Here is a 9,757-nt window from a genome sequence, read left to right on the forward strand (position 1 = left end):
TGCGGAAAGCCCAGGATGTCTGGAATTCCTTGTGCGCCATATTGTCATGGTCACCTCTGGCTTGCAGGATGAGCAGCTGTGGATGGAGGGTGCCGTGTCTGTTCTGCTCATCGCATCCAGCAGTTTCCCTTGATTTGATCAGCAGGAGGCAGTTTGCAGTTTTAAATAGCATCTCCCAAGAGGGAACCTTGGAATCCTCCTCCATGTCTCCCTCTGGCCTCACTTCTCATTTTCACCTCATTCATCAACTCAGCACTCAATTATTGAGTGCCTACTATGTCCCGGGTGCTCAACACACAGCAGAAAAGAAACAGAATCCATTCTTGTCCGACATTCCTCTCAGATTCGTCCCCTTCTCCCAGTCGCTTCAGCCACTGCCTTCCTCAGTCCCTTATCAATACCTTATAAGCACCCCCGACTGGCCTTGCTGCCTCTGCTTTGGTACTGCCCCCACCCCTGCGCCTTGCTCTGAATCTCTCCTCCCTGCCAGCTTGGTTTTGGGGGCACTGCTCTGCTTAAAATCCTCCCAGGGCTCCCCACTAAAATCCACATTCCTCAGCACCACACGTGGGGCTCCCGGGGAGCAGATCCTTCCTTGTCTGGCTAAGCAGCCTTATCACCCAGAACTCCCCCACAGGATTCGTGTTCCATGCCATCCATGAAAATGTGTTGTTTCCTGCATACTGTGACTTTTTATGCCTCTATGTTTTTGTTTTTTTGGGTTTTTTGGGTTGCCTTTTTTTTTTTTTTTTTTTGCCTGCTGTTCTCCCAGCCTTTAGAATGCCTTCACCCCTCACATTTCGTCTCATTCTTAAAGAACAAGCAAACATGGCCCCTCTGGATTGTCCTCCCTGCCCCCCACCTACCTCAGACCAGCTCCTCCCCAACCCCTCCATGAACCACGTCTCATTACGCTGTAACTGCATTCATGGGACCATCTTACTCCTCTGTTAACAGCCTGGTGGTGGGAATGTGGTCATTGAGACAATTAATGGTAGTTGTCCAATGAATTTCATTCCCTTTTTAAAAAAAAAATCATTCATAACACAGGCCAACATTAACTTCAGAGATAAAATATTAAGTGTGCCTAAATCTCAGTTTTGTCTGCTGAAAAATGGGATACTACTACTTCATTTCAAAGTCACTACAAGAATGTGCATCTATCAAGGTGGAAACCATAGTATCAATCACACAGTGGCATCTCACTAAATAGTAGTCTGTGTTCATCATTGGAGTTTACACTCTGAGTTAATGCAGTTGGTCTCAAATTATACCTTCCAGAAGTGTAGGGAGGAAGGCGATTAATGAATATGGAGCACCTGTTGCTTCACATCTGTTCTGTGAGGTGACTAGGTTAATAAGGGGCGGAGTCCGAGACTGACTCTGGTGCGCACAGCGTGTGGGGACTCCATTGTCCGATGGGTCTGTAGCAAACGAGGCCTTCTACCACTAGAAGCTGACATACGTCCTTTGCCTGTGGCCCACTCCTACAAACACAGGAAAACACTTGTGCCAGAAAGTCTAAAATGATATTAAATCCAAAATTTATAAAACTGATGGCCACGAGAGAAAAAATTTATAAAACTGATGGCCACGAGAGAAAAAATTTATAAAACTGATGGCCACGAGAGAAACTGTCTTTAAAGAGAATCAGCAATACGGTAACTACTGATCAGTACTGACTGCAACAGGCAACAGCAGTAAGTTCTCAGAGTCTAGCGTGGTGTCAACACATGAGAGGTGATACGGTTACGCCTGGCACTGAGCTTGGGCGGCCTGTCCCAACGACTGTTCCTCCGTGCTCCAGAGATTGTCAGGGTGCCCCATCTATGCTCCAGCGTATGGAGTAGGTACCAGGAGCACGTGAGTCAGTTGGGTAGGAGGCTCAAGAAGAGAAGACCCCATCCAGGGGGGCCTTTGCCATAAGCTCGTCCTCTTGACTGCATATCGTGGGCATTAACGCTCTCAGTTCTTTTACCAATTCTGATGTTTAACTGAGTCATACTATTTTGTTTGGCTATCAATGACATACTGTTTCTTCAGTATCTGAGGTCAGTAAAATGTTCGGGTAACTATGAACATGGCAGCAGCTCCCATTTTGAGGCTTCTGTGATGTGTCAGACGTTATACACACATTATCTTATTTGGTCATCACCAGAACCTCACAGATGAGTCTTACTTTCTCCTTTCCTAGAAGGATTCTGGGGCACACAGAGGGGAGTTAACCCCAACTGGTGTGAAAGAGGTGGTTTAAACCCAGATGTGTTCAGCTCCAAAGCCAAAGCTTTGTTCGTTGTGCCCAAGACATAAGCTTTGAGAAGCATATATATCTGGGTTCAAATCCCAGTTCTAGCCAGATGACTGTGAGCAAGTCATTAAGTATTTATTGACCTTATTCCCTCATTCATAAAATAGGAATAATAATGCCAACTTTTCCAAGGTTTTGTGGTGTTTAAATGAGATGTAGAATACAAAGTACAGTGCTTGATTGATAGTAGGCAATCAATAATTCATGTCCTCCCTCCCCCTGAAACTGATCCCCAGGTGATGTTCACCACCAAACGTCTTATACAGACTTTTGCGGGGTTCCTAACGTGGCCTGCTGATGAGGAACAAATCTCATTGGCTGCCTAGCTCAGCTGCTCTTGGCTTCAGCCTGTCCTTCTCTTTATTCTAGAAGGAGCATTGAATGTGCTGCAAGGAAAGACAGAGGTTGACTTTTTGACCTCTCATTTGCAACCTTTGGTTTGTAGAAATTGCATTTTGTACTTCGCAATGGGAATGTGTGATGTTGGAAAGGTACATCTTAGCCATTCAGAGAAATCTCCTAAAACCAACCATGGGAAATGGTTGTATGTTTTCCTTCTCCGTAAGTTTACCAATCTCTTATGATGTTGCCCAGTGGTAGGGTACACGTATTCACATTTTAATTTTGTATTTTGGGGGTCGCCAAAAAAAAACCCTGAGTATATTTAATTTAATAAAGTAATGCTGTGGACTGGAAGTCAGAAGGACCCAGAGCTGACAAAATGTACTTAAATAATGAAAATAATGAAGATTGGTAATGCACCAAGGTGGTCAAGCAAATGAAACTGCAACTGGCGCATTCTATTCTGTAATGCTCATCGGAGCAAGCATGTTATCCGGTACCGTGTGCCAAGGTCAAGAGTGTCTGGAGTTGAAAGTGAACTGTAGCTTATGAGTGTAGCTTAGGAGCAGCTGGATTTAAGTCAGCCAGTTGGGGGCAGGGCGGGGGGAAGCAACTTTTATCCCCTTCCAATTCCTGTTTTCTCCTCATTGATATTCCATATTCCACTCTGAGCAGCAGCTAGCATGTGACCAACTGGCTGGAACAAACAGAATTAACCAGATACTCAAATATTTCAGTCAGCCAGATATCCTCACCTGAGTCTTTTTACATTAATAAAACTCCCCAGCACCACCCCATCCCTTTTTTCTGCTCTACCCCTTTTTTTCATAGTATGATATGTTTATTATGTGTATTTTTTTATGGTCACTTTAACACTTATAAACCTAGAGGAAGTCTTTCTTTTCTCAGTAATGTATTCCAAATAGCTAGGATTATAACTGGCACGTAGTAGGGGCTTGAGAAGTATTTTAATGGATAATAGGAACAAAAAAGCTTGATGAGGTCAAGATGGATAACATGCAAGAAAAAGTTTATGAAGGAAAACAGAGGAAGAAGACATAGAAGAAGATATCTGATAATTTTGTTCACTTATGAATTAAAAAATACACATATCAAAACAGGATAAACTATTACCATCTTAGGTAGATAAGTTTATTTCTACTATCCAGGTCACATCTCACTTCTCAGAAGGTTCGTTTTTATTTATTACTTCAACAATAATTTGTTTATTCATTCATATATCTGTTATGTGACAAGCATGTAGCATAAATATGCAAGCGAGGGGCACCTGGCTGGCTCAGTTGGTAGAGGGTGCACCTGTTGACCTCAGGGCTATGAGATCGAGCCTCATGTTGAGTGTAGAGATTACTTAAAAATAAAATCTTAAAAAAGAAAAAAAGCAAGCTAGATCACCAGCACACACTCATACAGCATGATTGGGTCTGCCCCAAATCAACCATATTAAATAGTATGTCTCCATCCATTACTTCAATGAGTTAAAATATGGTACAGATTCAGCCAAGTCCAAAGGTTTGATCTCTCTGTGGGCCAGGTAGTTTCAGGATATAATGAGCAACTGACCTGGGAAATTAATAAAAATAATTTTACCACCAACCACAGAGTGTACCCATTATCCAGGCTAATTGTCTCACAAACATTTGCTGCTGGCCTGAGTGGATGACTCAGCACAAGCCATCACCAGGAGAGAAATGGCACAGAGCTCACCTCCTGCTGACTGTGAGCCAAGGACACCGTCCTTGTATCTGAGGAGCAACACAGTTAGACCCTGTGTTGCACTGACTTGAGATGGAAGGACATGCTCCCAAGTAAAGGCAAGCTGAAGAGTGGAAAGCAGAAAGGGATCCAGCTTGGGAGCGGGGAGGGGAGTTAAGGACATAAAGAGCCACTTTGCAGACAATATCAGTGAATGTGGCCCCTGGGAAAGCATGGTTAAGGGTAGACTAAACAGTGTGTCAAACTTGAACTCCTGGTCTTCCTCCTAAAATCTTTGCCTTCTTCAATGTCTGCTTCTCAAGTAACCACAATGCCATCCTGGTTGCTCAGGTCAAAAACCAAGGAGTTATTCTTGACTCCTTCTGTGCTCGGGTAGCCCACATCCAGTCCAGAAGCTAGTTCTCACAATCTCCCCTGCAGTCACCCTGGCCCCAGCTGCTTCCATCTCTCATCCAAATTATTGCAGAGCCTCAAATATGATCTTCCTGCCCCTATCCTCCCCCCTCCCCGCATCTAGTCTCAGCACAGTGGCCAGAGTGATTCTTAGAAAAGAAAATCACATCATGTCATCCCTCTGCCCAAAACTCTGTGGTGATTTCCATTTCATTCAGGATAGAAGCCAGAGTCCTTTGAAAAGCCTGTGTGATCTGCTCCCCTGCTCCCCACCATTTCCTCTTCTACCTCTTGCCCCAACCTCTTCTCCCACTCATTCCAGCTCCACTGGTCTGCTGGCCATTCCTTGAACACTGGAGACACATTCCAGCCTGGGGAATGGTGGTGGTTTCCTCTGCAACAGTTGTATCTGCTTCCCCCAGAGAGCCCCATGGCTAATGCCTCCTCCAAGTATTTATTCAAATGTCACCTTCCTCATAAGACCGACTCTGGTCATCCTATTTTATTTTCTTTTAAAATTTTTTAAAGATTTTATTTATTTATTTGAGAGAGAGAGAGAGCACAAGCAGGGCGGGGGGGGGGCAGAGGGAGAAGCAGACTCCCCGCTAAGCAGGGACCCCCCCCCAACGTGGGGCTCCGATCCCAGGACCCTTAGATCATGACCTGAGCCAAAGGCAGCCACTTAACTACTGAGCCACCCAGGTGCCCCTGGCCATCCTATTTTAGATTGAAACCCATCTTCATGTGTATTTCTGATCCCCCTGACTCAACTCCAATTTTTTTCCCAATGGCTTTTAATACCTAACATACTATATAATTTAGTCATTTATTATTCTTTGTTCTTATTGATACTTTCGCCAATCATCGTTAATCAGAAATCTGCTTCCCACAGAGTTTATTTGCCCCCTGCAGAGTTTACTGTTGTCTGTCTCCTCTTGTCATGGTTAATTTTATATGTCAGCTTCACTAGGCCATGGGGTGCCCAGATATTTGGTCAAACATTATTCTAGCTGTTTCTGTGAGGGTGCTTTTGGATGAGATTAACATTTAAATCAGTAGGTTGAATAAAGCACCCTAGTGTGGGTGGGCCCCATCCAATGAGTTGAAGGCTTGAATGGAACAAAAAGCCTGACCCTCCCCTGAGTAAGGCAGAATTCCCTTGTCTGACTGCCTTCAAACTGGGACATCAGCTTTTTTCTGCCCGTGGACTCGAACTTAACATCAGCTCTTCCTGTGTCTCAAGCCTGCTGGCCTTCAGACTGGAACTCTGCCGTTAATCCTCCTGGGTCTCTGGCTTGCCGACTCACCCTGCAGATCTTGGGACTTGTCAGCCTCCAAAATTGTGTGAGCCAATTCTTTCCCCAATCCATCTGAACAAAAGAGGGCAGGGACAGGAGAGTCCCTGTATTGTTTGTTGCTGTAAATTGTCTGTATTGTCTACTGCCCCCCCCACCGCACCTCTGACCAGCCCTGGCACAGAGATGACGACACTCCGTATACATTTGTTGAATAAATGAAAAACAAACAGGTAACAAGAGGACTCTCTCTAGAGGTGTAACGAATACAATTATCTCCATTTTACTACCTAGTCAAGAGCTATGGGCTTTATATCTAATAACTGAGTCAAAGATAAAAGAATGGTCTTCGTGTACATACCTCATAGAAAGCTGTTCTGGATATATAGTTTTACGTTAGCTTCACACACTGTCTGCCACACTTCCCCTTAAGGGTCAGTGTGAAAAACCAGGCACAGCGATCTACAAGCATGGGTAAGACTGAACCCATGAGATCTGCAGCATAAGGAAACCTTAAATCAAGAAAAGCTCGGGGACTTTTCTGGACCTGGAAGTAGCCAGAAATCCGTCCTGGGTACCAAGAAGCATCCCATGGCCATGGGGCAGCACAGGGAGAAAAGACAGCTCAAGACCTGAAGACAAGAGGCCAATGTCATGAGCCATCAGTTTGCTCTGCAGAAGGAAAAGAATGTTGTTTCTAAATAGTCTGCCTTTCCACACCACAGTTTGGTGTGCGAGAGAAGGAAGCAAAAACAAAGATGATGAGGAGAAGGGAGAGGAATGAGACTGGAACCGCAAATGGTGGGAGTGATTAGAAGTGGGCGCGGCTGGTCAAAAAAAGACTGACGGAGGGGACAGCAGTAGAAGACAGAATCTGGGTGCAGAGGGGGCGGGCTGCGTCACCAGCCCTCCCAGAGACTATTATAGCTCCTGAAGACTGTGTGTGTGTGTGCGTGCGCGCTGGAGGGGGAGAAGGAGAAGAGGCTTCTTCACCTCCATTAAATGCCCTTGGAAGTGTTTCCATGGTAATGAGCAAGGCTGACTGGAAAGGACGGGGACCATGGATACCCAGTGAGCAGCCCCGCAGACTTCTGAGCGTCCCGGAAGCCGCCCACCCAGACTTCCTGGAGCAGGATTTCCCACGTTCTGTCCCACACAATATCAGATCCCTAGAAAACTGAGCATGGGGGAGAGAAAAGGTTCCGTGGGCAAAAAAAAAAAGCTTTAGAAACATCAGGTTAAACAAAGCTAAATAGATGTCTTTAGTACCTCCATTAGTATACTGAGGTGAATCATGACTCGCCAAAAGGCGGATACCATGTGCAGAATTCTCCCAACCTCCATTGACCAGGAGGCACTATTTGTGCCGAGCTGTTCACCAAACCGGGGCCGGTGTTCAGTTGGATGCCCAGTGGGAAGCATTATTCCTGATAAAAGCAGACAGTGGAATCTTATGGAGATGGTGCTAATCTTAAAAGAAAAAGCAGGTTTCTTGTCTCTCTCTCTCTCTCTCTGTCAAAATAAATAAATAAATAAATAGCATCTTTTTTTTTTTTTAAATATTTTATTTATTTATTTGACAGACAGAGAGATAGCAAGAGCAGGAACACAAGCAGGGGGAGTGGGAGAGGGAGAAGCAGGCTTCCCGCGGAGCAGGGAGCCCGATGTGGGACTCGATCCCAGGATCCTGGGATCATGACCTGAGCCGAAGGCAGACGCTTAACGACTGAGCCACCCAGGCGCCCAATAAATAGCATCTTTTAAAAAAAAGAATGATTGGAGCTAAGCATCAGTAGCTTGATACAGTAATGGTTCAATTCACCTACCCTGTGGGTTGTCTTAAGACTCACAGGATGTTGAAATTCTTCGCATCTCCAGAGTTTGAAATAGAAACTATAGATTTATGTCATCTCAGCAACGTTCTTCATAAATGAGTCTCAGGGACATCTGGCCGTCGTTCTACCATGGGCCACTTATCCAGGGGGAAGACAATGACCCAGTAGATGCTGTGGACTGGGCTGGCATTTTTCACATGAAGCTTTGGTAGTTTAAACTGAGATTTAGGGGCGCCTGGGTGGCTCAGTCGGTTAAGCGTCTGCCTTCCGCCCAGATCATGATCCTGGGGTCCTGGGGTCCTGAGATAGAGCCTGGCCTCTGGCCCCCAGCTCAGCAGGGAGCTTGCTTCTCCCTCTTCCTCTGCCTGCCACTCCTCCTGCTGGTGCTTGTGCTCTCTCTCTGCCAAATAAGTAAATAAAATCTTTTTTAAAAAAAATAAAGATTTTTTTAAAACTGAGATTTATCATTACAAAGTAGACGCAAGTGGGGACTCTATGGTGTTTGACATATAGTCAGGGCTCAACAAATGCTGGTAGAAAAACAAGTTAATGGCAGTACAGTATTGTATGTGTGTGGTTTTTATGTTTTTGCTTTTTGCATTTCAAAGAACTCATTTCTGATCACCGTATATTTTAGATTTTATAAAGCTGGTGAATTGGAACAGTTTTGGCAATTTTCTCCAATTTATACCCCTAGAAATTTTTAGTGAAGTCCCTGTGCATTTAAATAAAGCACAAAATGAGATCTGCTGTTCAGCTCTAATGTTCAGTGTCCTGTAAAGTAAAATTACAGGTGATTATAAAATTCATCACTGTCAGAAGCCAGGTGATACCTCCCCAGATAGGCTAAGAGTTGATATCTTCTCAGCTGGGCCCATAAAATAAGCTGAAAACATAACAAAGTGCAAGATGAGATCCTTCTCAGCCACCCAGTCTACTCTCTCATGCTTGCTGTGGATAACCAGCTGAGGTTGTTGCTTTTCAACTTAATTTTTTTTTTCTGATTTCTGTCTGCCATGATTTAGTATGTCTTTATTTCTCATCGCCCATTATTGACCCACTGCTTTCTTTCTGGATCTCAAATAATCCAGCTAATCCCATGTCCCTGCCATGAACCCAGCATTTTCGAGGAACCCATTTTGTCAAATCCGATCTAACAGGAGAGATACACTAGAGCTTCCCGGGTATCCCACGTTCGTTTTTTAGCCCGCACACCCATGCGTGAATGCCAAAGATGTGTTTTCTCTGGCTGGACTAATCTTTTTTTGCACTACCAGTGAAAGAAAGAATACCTATCAAAACAACTATAATGAAAACAATAAATCTCAACCTGAGGGAACAGTTAATGTTAAAGGGGTTTTTGTTTGGTTTTTTGTTGTTGTTGTTTCCATCTTCTGACTGCCACTGTTGCAGCAGGATTCAGGATATAAGGTATTATAAGGACACAAACTGTTGTGGGTCGTTACGTAAACAGTGAGATTTCCACTGAACTCCACTTTTTGAATCGCAGACCTCCTCTTCTTTTTTTTTTTTTTTAATTTTTTTATTGTTATGTTAATCCCCATACATTACATCATTAGTTTTAGATATAGTGTTCCATGATTCATTGTTTGTGCATAACACCCAGTGCTCCATGCAGAACGTGCCCTCCTCAATACCCATCACCAGGCTAACCCATCCTCCCAACCCCCTCCCCTCTAGAACCCTCAGTTTGTTTTTCAGAGTCCATTGTCTCTCATGGTTCTTCTCCCCCTCCGATTTCCCCCCCTTCATTCTTCCCCTCCTGCTATATTCTTCTTCTTTTTTTCTTTCTTAACATATATTGCATTATTTGTTTCAGAGGTACAGAT

The 9,757-nt window shown here is 44.3% G+C and overlaps 1 protein-coding gene across 1 annotated transcript in view; it reads left to right on the forward strand.

Annotated features, from left to right (window-relative positions):
* The window catches only part of CAP2 (cyclase associated actin cytoskeleton regulatory protein 2), a 134,987-nt gene that overhangs the window by 78,589 nt on the left and 46,641 nt on the right, over positions 1–9,757 (forward strand). The window lies entirely within an intron of this gene.

This window comes from Phoca vitulina, unplaced genomic scaffold, assembly GCF_004348235.1.
Source record: "Phoca vitulina isolate PV1807 unplaced genomic scaffold, GSC_HSeal_1.0 scaffold31, whole genome shotgun sequence".
NCBI lineage: Eukaryota > Metazoa > Chordata > Mammalia > Carnivora > Phocidae > Phoca > Phoca vitulina.